Source organism: Falco punctatus (assembly GCF_963210335.1).
Source record: "Falco punctatus genome assembly, chromosome: 2".
Lineage (NCBI taxonomy): Eukaryota > Metazoa > Chordata > Aves > Falconiformes > Falconidae > Falco > Falco punctatus.
The window spans coordinates 62,395,868-62,413,206 of record NC_137581.1 but is presented as its reverse complement, the minus strand read 5'-3'; the positions used below and the strand labels follow the sequence as shown (position 1 = coordinate 62,413,206).

Below are 17,339 nucleotides of genomic sequence, written 5' to 3'. Positions count from 1 at the left end.
CCACTGATAATGTTGTTTTTACTATATATATATTTAAACTCAGTTAACCTAAGGCAAATGATCCTGGATCCAGCAGGGTCTGTATCTCAGTCTGTCCGTATGGTTAACTTTTCAACCTGTTTTCTTATCCAGCTCTGTTTTTATGTCTTAAACTTCTTACTGAAATTCAAGAAGTCTTAAGAAAGGCATTTCCATGGAAAACTGCTTTCTTTATGTTGTCAATTTGATATATGAGTTCTCTTTCTAGTGTGAGAACGACACAAATACACTCTCTGAGCCATCATACTGTATCTTGAGCTCTTCCTTGGAAATGGGACTCCAGAAAAATATGTAAGTCTGGTTTGTATCTCATAATTGAACTAATTTAATGGAAATATAAAGAAAAATAAGCCATTTTATTCAGTCAAACAGAATTCAGGAAGCAAAACCTAGGAAGAGAAAAAAAAAGTCTATCAAGTATAATAATGCATAATAAAATAACTTATTAAAGCTGCCCAAGTAAGAACTCTTTTTAACATGTCAGCTAAGGTGAAGAATCTCAGAGATCTGAAAACCACTAAAACCACCTTATAGGAGAGTTGTAATACAATGTGAAGCAGCTATGGCTGATGAGCGCATGAGGGAAATGTAGGGGAAAAACATTTTTCTGTTTTAAAAAAAAAGTAGCTTTGCAAATATTAAAAAGCCTCTAGATCACAAGTGAATTTGAAATTAGGAATCATGAAAATTAATAAGAGTAGGACATACAGAAATAAAATGAAGAAACAGCAAAAATATACAGGGTTCACAACACAAGACTGCAGAAAATGCTAAAAGGAGCATAGGAACAAAAAATGGTTGGGGTTGGGTTTTACTTTCAATTTACAGTACACTGCATGTTTTGTTTTGTTTTGTTTAAAAAAAAAAAGGACAAAGGACAAAGGAAAAAACCCCTACCCAAATCCTGAATATCTTTTTCTGATATATCCCTAATGTATTTGAGTTGCTGATGAGCTGCTTTATACCTGTCTGGCCTTACCAAGACACAGCTGCCCATTACTACAGTGTCATAGGGTAACAGCCCATCGCCATGGTGCACCCTTGAGAGAAATACATGACAGGGAAATAAGATATGTGATACCTGCATCACCTTGTCCAATTTCTGTTGGATAACGAGCTTTATATAATTTCAGATTACATCTTCAAACTATTTTTTGCTCCCACAATTCCAGTTTGACAGCCATTTCAGAGTGGCTCTATGAATACTCACTTTTTATGGTTAGAAATGGAGCCACTTAGAAATTCTCTGGCAAAGCAAGAGTCACATTGGAAACAATCATCAGCTAAATCCAATCTGATTTAACAAACGACCTCAGATTTAGCTTTCAAAGAACTGAAGTGAAACTTTACCTGACTTCTCAGTAGGTGGCTAAAAGCCTGGAGTACCAATATCTCTGAAGTTCAGGTAGCTAGCCACGAGCAGGGAGTTTGGACACCCCAGCTACACATCCTGTACCAGTGCCATGGATCCTGAAGCTTTTAATTATCTTGACTGTGGTGTCCAGAGGCTTGACAGCTCTGGGAGCCCCACAGGTGGAGAGGAACCTGTTCTGGCTGCACAGTCTGAGCCACTTGAGGCTCCATTAACCAGGCAAACAGGTTTCACAGGCATTGGTGCCATTCTCAGTGTAGGATTAAATGCTGCGACAGAGCAGTCCTGCCAAGGTGGCTCATACTGGAAGGGGAATGTCCTGCTTTGCCTCATTTACCCCTGCTTTTCACACTCCCTGTTCCCTATCCCAGTAAAGTAACATCACCTCTCCTCTTGCACCAGCTCAGATCCTTACTGACCTCTCACTGATTTGACACGTTATCTGCTATCCTTATACCACAGAAAGCTGTTGTGGTTTTGTCTTGAGGGCAGGGGTCTAGGACCCGGTCAGTTCGGTGAGTTGAACTGACTCAGTAAGCAACCTCCCACATCCAGTCAAGCAGATGTCAGGACTCAACAGGGAAACACTCTGGTCAGCAACAACACAAAGCTTCTGTCCTCCTTTGCACACAGCAGTCCCCTCCTGCCCGTTCAGGTTAACTATGTTCTCTGCTACAGGATCTGCCCTCTGCCTGTCTTCTGGACTTTCTTCTCCCTACTTCCAGGGCAGGACTTCATCCAGGCTTTTTAAAATGAGTTGTTAGAAGCTACCATTTGTGTTTCATTTTCCCACAGAACTGCTCTTCTAAAGGACCCATATCATTTCTGACATACATGCTGGTTTCTGAGTGGAGAGTCTCTGCTTAGGGCCCCACCATGCTCCTTGGCTTGGAAGTGGGGCACAGAGCAGAGCCCCTCCAGGGATGCTTTTATCCTGAGCAGTGGCTATGGGAAAAAAGATTGCAACCACATGGAATCTCAGTAGGGTATGTGCTTTCAAAATAAACCAAACCTCTGCATACCAGCATTTCCAAAGTAGAACCGAGGTGACAAAAATGTGTATTTATTTTGTATAGTCTGTCTAGAATACAATCAGTTTTTCGCAAAATTAGAGTTTTTTTCACAGGCTGACAATATCAGCTTTCAACGACCTCAGTCTGGAAATCTTTAATTTCAGGCCTTTATATGTTAATAGTAATTGCCATCTATTTGTTCTCATGTCAGCTTTATGCCTCATTTTAAAGACTCCTTCTGCCTTCTTTATTAGCTTTGCACAGCAAGGTGCTGGCAGCAGGGTAGGCTGCCAGGGTGGCACCATGGTCTGTTTTGCCCATGATTGTAATTGGTAAGTGATCTCCCTGTCCTTATCTGGATGCACAAGATTTTTGTCTCATTTTCTCATTTTCTCCCTCTTCTGTTGAAAAAGGCAAGAGAAAGAGCAGCTGGGTGGGCAACTGGCAGCCATACAAGGTCAACTCACCACACCTTCATTGTGTTCTTTCCCAGAAATCTATTTTTTAAGGAGATATTAAAGAATTGCAATGCCAAGAAAGACCTACAGCATCACCGAAATGATTATTTCCTCCCCCTTCCCAGCAAAACTTTACCAATTTCAAGATTCTTTTGATGAAAAAATAGTAACTTTATAATGGAAAGCAGATATTTTACAGTTCTAGTAGTAGGAGTAGTACCAGTAGTAGTACTACTACATCTACTAACAATAATACATTTCTAACAAAAAAGAAGTGTTGGTTGGAAGTTATTAATCAGGAACAACACCACAATGAGAATTGTTTTTAACTATCAAATATCAAAACTGTCCTAGCTACTTTTCTATACTATGAAGTACAATTTACTTTTGCAGAATCCACAAGGTGGCCACAGTTGCTTGGGAAACCTGGTTTCTAATGCATACTTATAAAAAATCTAATGCATAAGCAACCTAACATGAATAATACACCTAATGCAATTTGCTAGTTCATTTTGCAATAGACCCACACAAACATATCAAATCCAAGACTACTATATTTCTCCATAAGCCCACTCTTAGATTTGCCCAGACTTAGCTATATAAACAGATTCAAAAGCCATAACTCACTTTGTTTGCTAGAGTAATTGCGTTCAGCTTCTGCCATCCACTGATTGAGAACCTCAAAGGCCTTCTTGGGGAGACTGTGTGGGCATAATCACAGACTGCAGCTTTACTCATACCTGTTTAGGCTCTTGTACCTAAGTCATTATACTTTATGCTAATATTTTAACTTAATATTCTGTACTTCCATTTAAGTCATTCTGTTAAAATTGTGGGGTTTATTAGTACATACTCCACAAATCCAGAATATGTTCACACCTTGTATACTCTATGCGGTTTGGGTCACTTCAACCACAAAACATAGCATTACTACAGATGGTAAAGAAAAGGTATGTAAAGTCCAAGCTCAATGCAACTTCAATAGTAACAATAAAATAGGATAAGATGCTTATTTTGAGAAAGATACAGTGGATATGGTAATAGTAGTAAATAGGAAAATTTATTGTGTATCATAATATATAAAAAGAAGAAAAGAGTGACCTTAAGTATCAGCAGGAATTTCACAGTAAAACTGCATTGTTTTCATGGCACATCATTAAATTTTGGTACTTCTTGACAGATTGATTTTATGCATGCTAAAAGTAAATAGAATTAAAGAAATAAGTCTATGAATTTTAGGTATCTAGGTACTATGACCTGGATGGAGCCCTAGAAAAGAAAAAATAATCACTGTACACATGCCCTGGTTTTATATTCCCTTCCTAAGCATCAGCTTCATACCACTGCTGGAGATAGGAGCAGTGCTTAGAAAGTCTTATTCTGTATTCCACACGGCAGTTCTTCCACACATGTGGACACACACAAAAACTCTGTTGGATATGTATATTAAAATTTCCTGACAAAAATTAAGTATTTTCAAAATTGGTGCTTTCTTTTCAGAAAAGTTACATGTATGTGTAAAATACCATGAGTAAGCACAGGCCAATAAAAAACTAGGAAACCTACAGTGCACCTGAAAAATTGAACAACATGAAACTATGCAGCTATTCAATATAATCTCATAACCTTTTCAATTCCAAAATAACTTGATACAACAACATTCATATCAAAAAGATATAATGAATCCTTGGAACTGTTACCAACTGAAACTTTCATCTCAATAAAGATGATAAACTCAAGGACTATATGATTTGCAATTTAAGTGCCATGCTGAGCTCCTACTTTAAAAACATATGTATATTGCATTTTTCAGAATTGAAAGATTTTTGCAGGGTGAGGTACTCTGAATCATTTGAGTCACAGTGACAATTTTCTCCAGTAAATCTATGTCACATTTAACCATGTTTTCCTCCAAATATCAGTTATTTCTGCAAGACAGAAACTAGAAATTCAGATGAACCACATAAAAAAAAAAAAAAAAAGAATGAAAGAGATCTCATTTAAGAAATTTCCATTTTGATATAACTGAAGCAAGGAGTTCAGAGGTTTGAAACAGAATAACAGGCAAGTCAGATCACTTGACCTACATGGAATTTTATACTGTAATTCTAGTAATTCTATGAATTTAAGGCTCCTGCTTGATGAAGAAATTAGATTCATCTTCTTATGACAAGGATTATGCTATGCTAAATTACAGTGCAAGGATGTGGCCACCTTGCAAGCACCGAAACCTATGATCAACAAATTTCATATCAATTTCTGGAAGTGCAGGAAGAGGCCTAAAACAAAACAAAAAAATAATTCACAAAACCTTCACTGTCCCTCCCCCAGTAATAGCGCTGCAGCTGCATGCTGTTTCTAACTTAAAGTCACTAAGTTAATAAGAGATGAAGAACAATAAACACACAGATTTTGAAAAATTCCTTTCCTTTTCAGCCTACATCATTTATGCTAAATACGTTTATACAGGTCCTCCTTCAGAAAGGCAGAGGATAGACAAAGGAAAGATAACTCTTTGTCTGTAACTAATATTTACAAAACAGTATTGGCTGCTTTTGCGATTTCATGTTAGGCAGAAAACAGGTGATAAATATTTAAATTCCAATCCTAACACACACCAAGTATTCTCCCGAACTTTATACGAAATTGCATAGCTCATCTGAAGGCTCTGCGGCGAGGTAGTTATGACTTCCATTACTTGCGTAGCACAAGAGATGCACACAGCTGTCTAAAAGAATTTAGCCATTCTTTGTCGACACAAAGTAAATAAAACAAGTTAATAGGTGGTTGGTTAATAGGTGGTTGGGAAACAGCGAGATACTATATGATCAGTATAGTATGACAATCTGCTCATAGAAAACATGGAATTTATTCTGCTGGTACCCTTGCTGGACAGTGTGAGCATTCCCCCCCCCCCCCCCCCCCCCCCCCAGCTTCCACTGATGCTTTCCCAGATTCAAGGGGCTGCTGCTCTCCCAGATGTTCATTGTTACACCCTCTGGTCGTTGCCCCTCATTCCAAGTCTGTCAGAGTGAAGCAGTTCTATAAAGATTTTGAGGAAAAGTCACAAAACTGGTCTAGATCACCTTGACAGACTTCAGCAAACTGGCTACGTGCCTGTCGGCTGGCACTTTGGCAGCGAGCACTGGCTGGTGCAGCTGGGAAAGCAATGTCCCAAACTGTATGAACGGCAGGAGCGCATGCAGTCATTTCCCTATTCTGAAGGATAAAATCCACCTCCAGGACACACAGCAAAGAGATTTTACGCAGGTGAAAGGCAAAAGGAGGAACAATGGCACAGAGCTTCAGCAAAGTGCACATATGCAGGGAACACCACCAGCTGCATGCAGCCTGGGCAAGCTGGGGCAGGGGGGACCGAGACCCAGAGACAGAGGCTGCCAAGCGTCCAGCACTTCCTTTGGCCAGCAGCTTGACCCCGACCTTGGAAAACTTGCTTTGTGGTAAAGTTCATTTAGCATGAAGGGGCAAAGTCAGGAGAAAAACACAGCCATAAGCCCTAAGTCAGTCTTGGTCCACAGCTTTTCCCTACAGTCTCATAAAAAAACATCCTCCCCTTTGAAGCACACGGGACACTAGGACCTCCTCCTTCTCCCCGCTGAGATACATGCATAGTGGTGATATCGGAATATAACTGGAAGTCGACGGTGGTGAAAACTACTCATGCTATACTGAAATGAGCTTTATTTCCCCCTCAGTTACATTTATGTAGTCCTTACTGAAAACAGCAGCTTACTAGTTTTACACATCTCTCCTTTTCACAGTTTCCCATGAGAACTGCAGTCGCAGACCACTGCTATGTACTAACTACGCCCTGCTGTTTGGCACGGCAACCGCAATGTTCAAAAGTAGCCTTTTCTTAAGTGACAATCTGGTTTAGTTTTCAGCTCTTTCTTCGCATGAGCATTGCATGCTTTCAGTTTTGTTCTTACATAATTCATGGCTTTCCTCCTGTACTTTCTTTTATTTTAAACAAGTTAAACAGAAACCAACACAGATACAGAAAGAAGCATGATTTTAAAATGGTCCTTTTCAAATCACAAATGGGGATTCTGTCTGTCTACAGCAGCAAAGTAATAATTTATTCATGAATATTTAAAGACAAGGGAAAGTTAGAAAACAATCATATTATACAAATCTTCACCAAAGCAAGCAGAGACCCTTACATCTCATTAGTCTTTCTGTAATGAGATATCAATGCAGTAAGTGAATGGCATCAGCATCAAAATTAGCTCTGTTTTCACATGGTTTAAAGCAGGTAGGTAAAGTTATAATCTCATTGTTCAGTGGATACTAGAGATTATATTCTTTTACTGTGTATGCAACCCAGGTGGATGGTTAATATCTTGAAACAGGTCCCAAAAGAGCAAGCAAAATGAAATTGTGAGGAACAGAATTACAGTTCTGTGTCCCACAAGTAAAATTGGTATTTATTTAGGTTTTTAAAGGTATATTTATTGTCTTACATAGAAATTCAGAAGTAAAAATGAGATCTCACTAGACTCAAATGATCACATTGGGAAAATATCCAGATATTGCATACAACTATGATGTCATAATGGAACTTACTCTGTGTGTGCAAGAAGAACATAAAAGGGAGGCAGTAATAAAGAAATTTCCTTAGTGATACAAAGAAAATGGCTTCTTTTTAAGTGAATGAAGAGGAGGTTGGTTCTTTACTCCACATTTTATGCTGTACAGAAGCTCACAAACATGGATGGGGAAAGATGATCCCCAGTTTGTGATGACTCAGATCCCTGGGTTCTTCACATCACCCAACAAGCTTTGTCTCCCATACAGATAAGCTTTATTGACACCAGATTTCAAATTCATTGAACCACATTATGTTATACAGTAGATACCCACCGCTATCATCTTCACCCTAAAGGCTCAGTCTCTTGGATGGCCTGAGACCAAAACAAAAAGCAACCTTAGTATGAATATCCTAAGATGGTTGCAGAAGTCTCTGTGAACCAGAGAGGGTAGGTGCTGGCCTGAGACATTTCTAACAGCTTATTGTAATGAAGGCATATACTTCAGCCATCCATACTCAGTCATATTTCTGGAGATACATCTTCCACATGAAGGAATACACCATGAATGCAAATGCTGCAAAACTCCTTTTTTTCCTCCCACCCAAAACAACTGTGTATTTAGTTTCAGACAATTGTCCTACATTTATGAAATATTTTTATCAATAATAGGATGCCAATAACACTGATTCAACCAAGCAAATGACTGTCATATCATGTAGGGCAAAGAACCCTAGCATATTCTGGCATTAACATGTGATCAAAATTGTTAAATAAAGTTAAATAAAGTACTATAACCTGATGCCTGTCACCCAGTTAACTGTATGTGCAAGGTGTTACCCTTTCACACTGACTTCCACTGCATTTTGATTTGCTTTTAGAGAGCCTACAATCACATACAGTTATTTTGGCTGATGGTGTCTTTTTATACTACAGCAATTCAATCTTTTCAGACTACACACTCCCTTAACTTCTAGAAGATAAATACATTTTTCTTTGTCTAACTTGCTCCCTGTGAACTTGCTCTGGAATGGAAGGTTTGATATTATGTAGTTATGTAGGCTACAGCTGTGAATCTAAGGTGAGTTTCTTCAGTGTCTGCAATACGGTATATTTCCAAGCAAAAGCACAATGTTGCACTACAAAAGGTAATGGCTATTTTGGCCAAGAGTGGTATCAGTTGCTCATGATTTGGTTGTGTGAATCAGTAAAGAGTGTGAGTCAAACTGAAAGGTTTTAGGTTGAGATTCCCTAAGGATAAGTGGAATGTCAAATGCGCATGATGCCTGTGAAAGCTTCCCAAATGCCTGTAATGAATGTTAGCCCTCTACAGCAATTAGGAAGTTCTGAATTTACAAAGTCTCTTCATCATCTTCATCAACCACTGAAGCAGGTTAGCAGCACAGGAAGCACCTAGACTTGGGCTTGGCATCTTCCTAGGCAGCCAAAAGGAGATCGCTTTGTCTTACAATATTCTCTCAGCGGCATTTACATTTCAAGCCTTTTCTTTTCATCCAAATAAGTTTATCAGAAAACTCTTGTGATCACTGTGAGCTAACGTAAAAAAAAAAAAAAATAAAATAATAATAATAAAAAAACAACTCAAAATGGTTCAGACCTCTAAAGTGCCTAGCACAACATTTTGTCTCTGTCCCTGACAACTGGAGGAGCTACTCAGGGAGAGAGCATGAGCCAATGCTTCCTGCCTCCCCTTCTCCCACCTGCTTCAGTTTATTCCCTGAATAATTCCCTGCACTGACCATCACAGAACCAGGGATGCTAGAGTGTGCTTTTGTCTATTCCCTTTAGTATCTAATGGGCCTATTGCCCGTGAATTTCTCTGTTGTTTGTTTTTTGGTTTTGGTTTTGTTTTTTTTTTTGATAGTATCTCCATTCACAAGCTTTTATAGCAAAAAAATCCAAATTTGTAACTCTGTTAGAAAGTTTTAATCCAACCTTCTCCTGAGTTCAAATGTCACACAGTTCCAGTACTACAAGATTTGGTGAACAACAGCTTTGCCCTTATGATGTTAAAATTTTACTCATCCAGTAGTCTTCTGCTCAAAATGAGTAATCCCTGTGATGCTCGTCCTCAAAGACAGCTGCTTCCCCTTCATAAATTCAGCAGCTCCTCTCTGTTCCTCTGCTATTCTTACTGGGGTGTGGAAAAAGGATCTGCACACAGCTTTCAAGATTTGGGCACACCAAAGTTGTACACCACAGCAAAATACAAAGCAGATATTCTCTGTCTTGTTCTCAGTATCCTTCCTGATGATGACCCCCTTTTTTTTTTCTTTTTTTTTTTTTTTTTCTGATGCTGCTACACACTAAGCTGATGATATCCAGGAACTGCTGATGATAGGGCATGGCGTAGCGGTGGACTTCACAGTGCTAGGTTAACAGTTAGATTCAATGATCTGAAAGTTCTTTTCCAACCTAAATAGTTCTATGATTCTGTGACTCCAAGACCTGTACTAACGCAGCCATGTCAAAATTCATGTTGAACTCTCCCAGGGTGACATGCATAACAGATAGTTTGTGTCTGTAGTAGTATGAAAATGGAATTGCAGTCTCTTTGGCTCCAGTTTCCCTCATCAGATGAACAAATTCAAATGAAAATAAGACACCTGATGCATTAATGTTATCATGGAAGTTGCTGCAGTGCCACCTGCTTTTGTGTCCTGCCTAAAATTAGAAAGTTGCACCATACAAAAATTACAAAAAGATAAAACAAAATACTTCAGGACTGGCAGGTCTTGATGATGTAGGCTTAAGAATCTATGATAGACCTTTCATTAACTGGCATCAGCTTTCTGCACATTTTCATTTTTGAATTACTGAATTTTGAATTACTGAGCACAACTCATATAGTAATATATCACATAGTATATATTTTACTAATTTTAAAGCTACCATCTATAGAGATTTAGGATATAATACTATTTCAAATTTCAATATAGCAAAATCTTTTCAGTGTTTTATTTTGAAAATGAAATGAATAAAACTTAAGCAGTTATGTTTAAAAGATCTGTCTTCTGATTGTCTGTCAGGCTGACTGAGTATACTCACATTGGACCATTATAAAATCCCAATAACGTGGTATTCTCCCTTCCTTACACACTATTTAGTGTTACCTCCTTGCTTGCTGTTAGTCTTTTTTCATTATTTTGAACAGAATCTCAACAAAGCCTAATTCCTTTTATTAAATTAAAAAAAAAATATCATGTTTTTGAAAGGTCACTGTTTATAGCACAAAGAAAACTTTTGTCAATCCAAGCACTTAATAGCAAACTGAACCCATCTAAAAAATCTGATTCAAGGTATTTATATAGCATGTATTACCAAAGCATCAAACTATTTAACTTTTTCCAGAATAGTGCTGAATTTTATTACAAGGTGAGTCAGATCATTGTTCCAGCAATTATTGGAGGATTAGCTACCTCCTTCTTGAGGCTCACCAAAAAGTACTATGAGGTTGGAAAAGCCATCCAACAGCTAAGCTGAATTATGAAAGTTGGTCTGTGTAAGAAGGTTAAGATGCTAAGGTGCATTGGCTACAGGAAGAAAGCTGACAATGAGGAGCAGGAGTGAATTCTAAGTTGAAAAGAACAGAATAGAAACCTCTAGATAGTACAGATGGGTCTTCAGCAGGAGAACCAAGGTTAGGAGAAAGTATTGACTGGTTTTGCACAGCCATGTGAAAGAAAGCTGAAGCCCTGAGAGAGTCTGGGCATGGTGCCATGCCTTCTTTTCTCAGAGGGCAGGCTGCCAGCCTATACTTCTAAGTCACAACAGATTTCTCATGACAGCATCTCTGTGAAAGAGGAATATTAATCCTCTCATTTTAAGAAGGCACAAGCTTACTGTCCTCAGGGTTAGAGGAAAGGCTGTAGGGAAATGTGATTAGGATCTTAAATTTTACTAAGTTCTGATGGAAGTTTCCTATTTGAACTAGGTCTCCCAGGACATAAGATCTGGAGGGGTTCACAGGGAGCATTTTTTAGTGGAGGGAGATGGAAGATGGAGGAAGAAGTCTCCTGAATGTTTTGCCATTCAATCTTGAGAGAGGAAAATTGGCATTGAATTGTCTATTTTGAAATAAAAATAAAAAGATTGTGTTCTACTACAGTATTTCAGCTTCAGAACTAGATTGCCCATCTTCTTTATAAATACCTATCCTTTGATTTTTCACAGTATCTACAGATAGTTTGTGCAGAAAAAATAAACTCAACGTCCTAAGAAAATAAAAGGACAAGGGATAAGTAAAAAATGCACATATAAAAAGAATGTTTTACAGAAGAAACTAGTATTATTCTTCAGCAGCAGCAATGACAAAAAGTTATCTTACAAAGTAACTTTATCTCTCTCATACATACAGATCAACATAAAGTACTAATGAATAAACTCAGTAGGTACTTGATCTCTGCAGCTGCCCTGATGTGCTATTGCCCCTTCCTCAGAGAGGCATTTCCCCCTCAGATGCACTGACCAATTTACATGGTAGCTGATTCAGCTGTCCCAATTTCTGAACTACACTCTGAATATCTTCCACAATAGACAGAAGTAACTTTTTTGCTTTATCTATAGCTAAAATAATCAGGACCAAGGGTCACAGAATCACAGAATTATGGAACAGTTTGTGTTGGAAGGGACCTTTAAAAACCATCTAAAGCAAACCCCTTGCCATGGGCAGGGGCATCTTTCACTAGGTCATGTTGCTCAAAGCCCCATCCAGCCTGGCCTTGAACAGGTCTAGGGATAGGATGTCCACAACTTCTCTGAGCAATCTGTTCCAGGATCTCACCACTGTCATCATAACAAATGCCCTTCTTCTATCCAAACCAAAACTATCCTGTTTCAGTTTGAAACCATTGCCCCTTGTCCTGTCACTACAGGCCTTGGTAAATAGTCTCTCTCCATCTGGCTTATAAGCCCCCTTTATATATTGAAAGGCCACAATAAAGTCTACTGGAGCCTTCTCTTCTCCAGGCTAAACAATCCCAACTCTCTCAGCATTTCTTCATAGGAGAGGTGTTCCATCCCTCTGATCATTTTTGTGGCCTTCCTCTAGACCCACTCAAATGTGTTCATGTCTGCCTTGTACTGGGGACCCCACAGCTGGATGCAGTGCTCCGAGAGGGGTCTCACAAGAGAGGAGTAGAGGGGGAGAATCACCTCCCTCAGTGTGCTGGCCATACTTCTTTTGATGCAGCCCAGGATAAAACAGGCTATCTGGGCTGCAAGTGCACATTGCTGGCTCATGTCCAAAATGGTAGGAAGAATGCATAGAATTTGGAAAAGTTTGTGCAGTTTTAGAAACAGCAGCAACAAAAAAATTCCATAAATACTTCTCTATGAAATGATTGTGTGTTTTCATATCCTATTTAGGTGTGCAAGGAAGGGACTATATTGCCCAGCTGCGTCTGAAAGTATTACAGCATACTCAGAATTAAAATGCTCAAAGCAGCCACAACATTCTGTCCCTGCAGTCAAGTGCATATGACAATGAACATCTATGGACATCTCAGGTAACCTAAGGTTTAATTGCAATATTAGATGCTACAGTGAAACAGTCAATAGAAGAAGTTTACTGTAAAGCTTTATCTTCCAGAGATTTACAGCTCACTTAAAAGATATTTAATTGGATAAGACTTCATGCATAAGTTGTAAGCTCAGAAGTTATAGTAGACAGAAAGCAACCAGAAGTTCCTTTGTTAGAGGGAAATAACCCTAGCAATTCTGCTCAATATCACAAAGAAAACTACCTAGTCAAAATAAAAAGAAATTCTGACTTACTCATTAGTACATGCCTCTGAGAAGTATATACATATTCTGTGGTGACAGCAACTTCTCACCAATGACCTACACTACAAGCAATTCTATTGAATAGAATACATTTCAGCTGACACAGCTGTGTTCACAGCCTGGTGTGTGTAATGTTTGTAAATATTAAGGCCTATATATGACACTCTGACTCTCTTAGAAAAACTTTGTCCACATACAAACACTTAATTTGCATGTAAGTCTTTGAGTCCTGTGTGATTTTTACTAGAGGGTGCAAGAGATTCAGCCAAGCAATTATGCAAAACACGGCAGGGTTTTAAGAGTAACAACAATATCTCACAGCGCTTTACAAACAAGAAGTGAACTCTGTTATAGTTAATGGAAATAATAAAGGGAAAATGTAATCAGCAGGTACTCAAAGCAGTTGAAGTTCACACAGGATTAGAGTCAAGAGTCCTGATTTGGCAAAAGCATGTCCTGCAATTCTTCTAATGCCAAGTAATCCAGGTCACACCTACCCCACCATTCACTGAAACACAGAATCCTGTAATGTTCAGTTCAGTGAAGAGTCAGGAAAGCTGCAAAATCAGGTCATACACTAGCTTGCTTCTGCTCTGCTGAAGCACTCTCTAGGACCTTTCCACCCAGATCTTGGTGCACGCTTGGGAAAGGTGTTGTGGCATCTACTCTCACCAGCCTTGAAAGGAAACTGACTTTCCCACAGATAACCAGGAGCTGACTGTTTATGTAAAGTGGAAAAGTTAAAACCTCAGCTTCACTGCTAACTATAGGCATTGTAAATGCATAAGAAAATACCCCAAAAGGAGAAAAGTTGGTTTAATGTTTGTAGTTTTTTTAAATCAAAGAATCAAAGTTATTGTAACACTGAACATAGGGACCAATTCATTTATCTCCTGCTTTTTGATCCATTGGAGTCCATCCCCCTTCATGTTTGCCATACACAATGTTCCCTCCATAGGAAAACAAAAAAAAAATATCTGGTGCGTACTACAAATGTAGGTACTCAAAGGTCAGAAAATCGGTGCCCCTTTGGGAACTTATGCATTTGAGTCATTACTAATACAGATAAATTCACAAACTATCAGCAGGTGAGCTGACAATCTTCAGGTCACCTGATTCTTAAAAGACAAGACCAGAAACTAGGAGCAAATATCTCCTGTGTCCCCTCTGGTCTCAACAGGTAGGGAACCAGGACTGCAGAATGCATCATGGAGCATCAGGGACTGTAGGAAGAACCACCAAGTAGTGTCACAACTGTGATTCAGTCACAAGAGCAGTGATTCTGTGCTTTGACTCTCTTTAAACTGCCAGGGAGGAGCAAATTCATTGTTATATCTGTGCTTTCATCTCCACCACCTAATCTATCATGGGCCACTCTTCTGCTTTATTCATTTTACAGCAGTACAGTACAAAAAGACAGTATTTGACTAATAGATTTGTGGCACATATTGGCACGAAAGCTTTCGGAATACAGTTATATCAATTAATTAAATCAACTGCCGATGTGATCCATTGAGAAACAAGCATTAACTGCAGGCAACACAGCTTGTCTGAAAAACTTATGAAAATATAGCCTTAACCAAACAGATGCATGGAAGAATGATGGAGGAAACCAGCTGTCTCAAACTGGACTGAAGCTAGACCATAGAAACCAGTGGCAATTGTGCAGGAAAGAGCGGCGGCCGGCACCTAGGGCTGCAACGAGTGATTTACCAAATGGATAGCTTATGTTCCTGAAACATACAGAGGCTGCCAAGGCAACTTCTATGCTTAAGGAAGAGCCATATGTCCCAAAAGGGCTGTGAAGAGACTGTCACTAACCCCAAAGAAGATACAAAGGGCATTAGTGACTAAAGACTCTCCCAGAACTGCTCAATGGATACCAGAAAATGCATTCCCCAGGTAAAGCCAAAAAGCTTCTCAGACAACTACCTTTGTGCCCCTTGCCCACACCAGAAAGCTCTGACCAGATCACGAGTGACTAGGCAGATCCAAGAAAAAGAATGATGGAGACTGTGACACAGGTGCAGTTCTTATCCATGGTTCCAGCTGCCTGCCTCATCCTGCACTTAGGAGTAAATTGAAAATTGCCTTCACCTAAGTGTCTTCTTTAATCCCAAAATCTGCTCTTGAGACTTTATAACACCAACAAGTTAGCTGAGATGCTCATATAAGATAATATGTATTAAAATATTCCTAAAGAGATTAATTCACATTCCTAAGAAAGGAGGAAGTGAAACCAAAGAACAAGGATAATTTACTTCAGAAACTCAAGCAGCAGCAAGTCAGTGTCTCATCGGAAACTAATTCAAAGGATATTGGCACATCTGAGCACTGGCAGTTACTGTAGGAAACTATGTATCAAATGCACAGAAGCAGTATACCAGACTGGAAAAAAAAAAAACAACAAAAAAGACAAAAAAGGGAGAGAAACAAAAGTCTGAGAATTTAATAAGAAACTGCTGACCCAAAACTGAAGAAGAAATATGAAAAAAACGCCCACGTGATGACATGGTAACTCAGCATAAATACAAAGTGACAGCACACTGTTACAATTCTAGAAATCAACAGGCTGAAATCAAAGGTTGAGATGGTACTCCTAAGAAAAAAATCTCATGGTCAGACTCTGTCTTTGCCTCCCTTCTTTGTATACCAAAAAATAAAATGGAAAATACATGGACTAAATGTATAAGAAACAATGACTTGTATATAAGAAAGGACTTCTAGCAAATGTGATGTTGCCCTATGACATAGAATAAAGTGTTTTGGTATTACACAAGTCTACATATCCAGCGAGGTCACAACTTTTTGAAAATATTTTGGCTTCTACAGCCATATTATTCAGTGGAATTAGCTCTATAACACTCTGCCTGTACTGAATGTGCTTGCACCTTTTATCATTCCTGGACTGAGGGAAGCCATGGATGCTGCGGCAGCGTCTGGCTCTCCCTGCTGCTCCCAGGGCCCTCTTGCTGGCACATGGGATTGTGTGGAGAAAGATGAGACCATCCTCAAACACAGCGTGGATAAGAAAAGAGACCAAGACAAGACTAAATCAGTACTGCATTCTGTATAAAACAAAGTAAATAGAAATTTACTCAAAATGCCACTTCCATCCTGTTCAATCTTGCAAGGTGTACAGATCAGGATTTTCTGGATTGTATACTAGTTAGCTACTGAGGTAAAGACAGCATTTTCTTCCATACATTCATTATGTCCATACCTGGGAGTTTTATTGGGAGGACTGGCATGAAGAGAAGTTGCACAGTGCAGGGCATCACACACCTGAAAGCGGTCCAGAGAGAAGAAAATTCCCAGTGCCTTATGATGTGTAGCCCCACTGCCTACCTAGAGTGAATGTCGGTATGCATTTCTCTTAACCTAATCCTTTTGTTTCAGTGTGTACTGCTACAGGCACACCTCTGAGCACCGCGCTGCGATGGTGCGAGCTGCATAGAGCACTCATCACTTTAGGCAGCACTTACGAGGAGGATACAAGACTAGATACACACTTCTGCCAAAATGAACCCTTGCCACCAGCTGCTTCAGAGGGCAGGAAAAGGAGGTACCACAAGTTTGATACAGTTTTTTCCACTCACGGGTGGGGATAGAAAACTATCTTAACTTGCCCAGTCAGGGTAGCTAACCTAAGTAATTTCATTTTACAGGAGATAAAAGCTGAAATAAAAAGCTGAAGGTTAAGCAGTATGCATTGCTGAGAAAAGAAGCCCACTTGATTTGGGGGATGCTTCTGGTCTGCTGAAGAGATACTTCTTCCTCCCCTGCCCCAAAGACTTGTTTCTTAGCCATGTCTGTCCTGCTGAGAATTTGGACTTTAAAAACTGCTTCCAAAGATTTTGGAAGTGAACCACTGTCTGCAGTGGCACAGCAGCTGTGCGCACACTGGGCTACTTACCAAGCCCTGCTAGCAAGCAGGCTTTCAAACACACACCCCTCGGAACAGACGTCCCTTTGCTTTCAAACCAGCACATTCGGCACCAGATGCACAAAAAGTGAGAAAGTCAAAGCAGTAGGTGGAAAACCAAGCCTCTTCTGAACGTGCCTTTCCCTCAGAGAGAACACTTCCACTACTTGAGGTGCA

The 17,339-nt window shown here is 39.4% G+C and overlaps 1 protein-coding gene across 4 annotated transcripts in view; it reads right to left on the bottom strand.

Moving 5' to 3' along the window:
• Window positions 1-17,339, bottom strand: part of MYO16 (myosin XVI) — a 452,710-nt gene that overhangs the window by 349,423 nt on the left and 85,948 nt on the right. For 3 of the 4 annotated variants that reach the window (XM_080377716.1, XM_080377717.1, XM_080377719.1), the window contains one exon: window positions 1-17,339. This exon is cut by the window's left edge and continues 27,785 nt beyond it; it is cut by the window's right edge. The exons of the other annotated variant lie outside the window; for it this stretch is intronic. The gene's annotated coding sequence lies outside the window, so the exon portion shown is untranslated. 4 annotated transcript variants of the gene reach the window in all.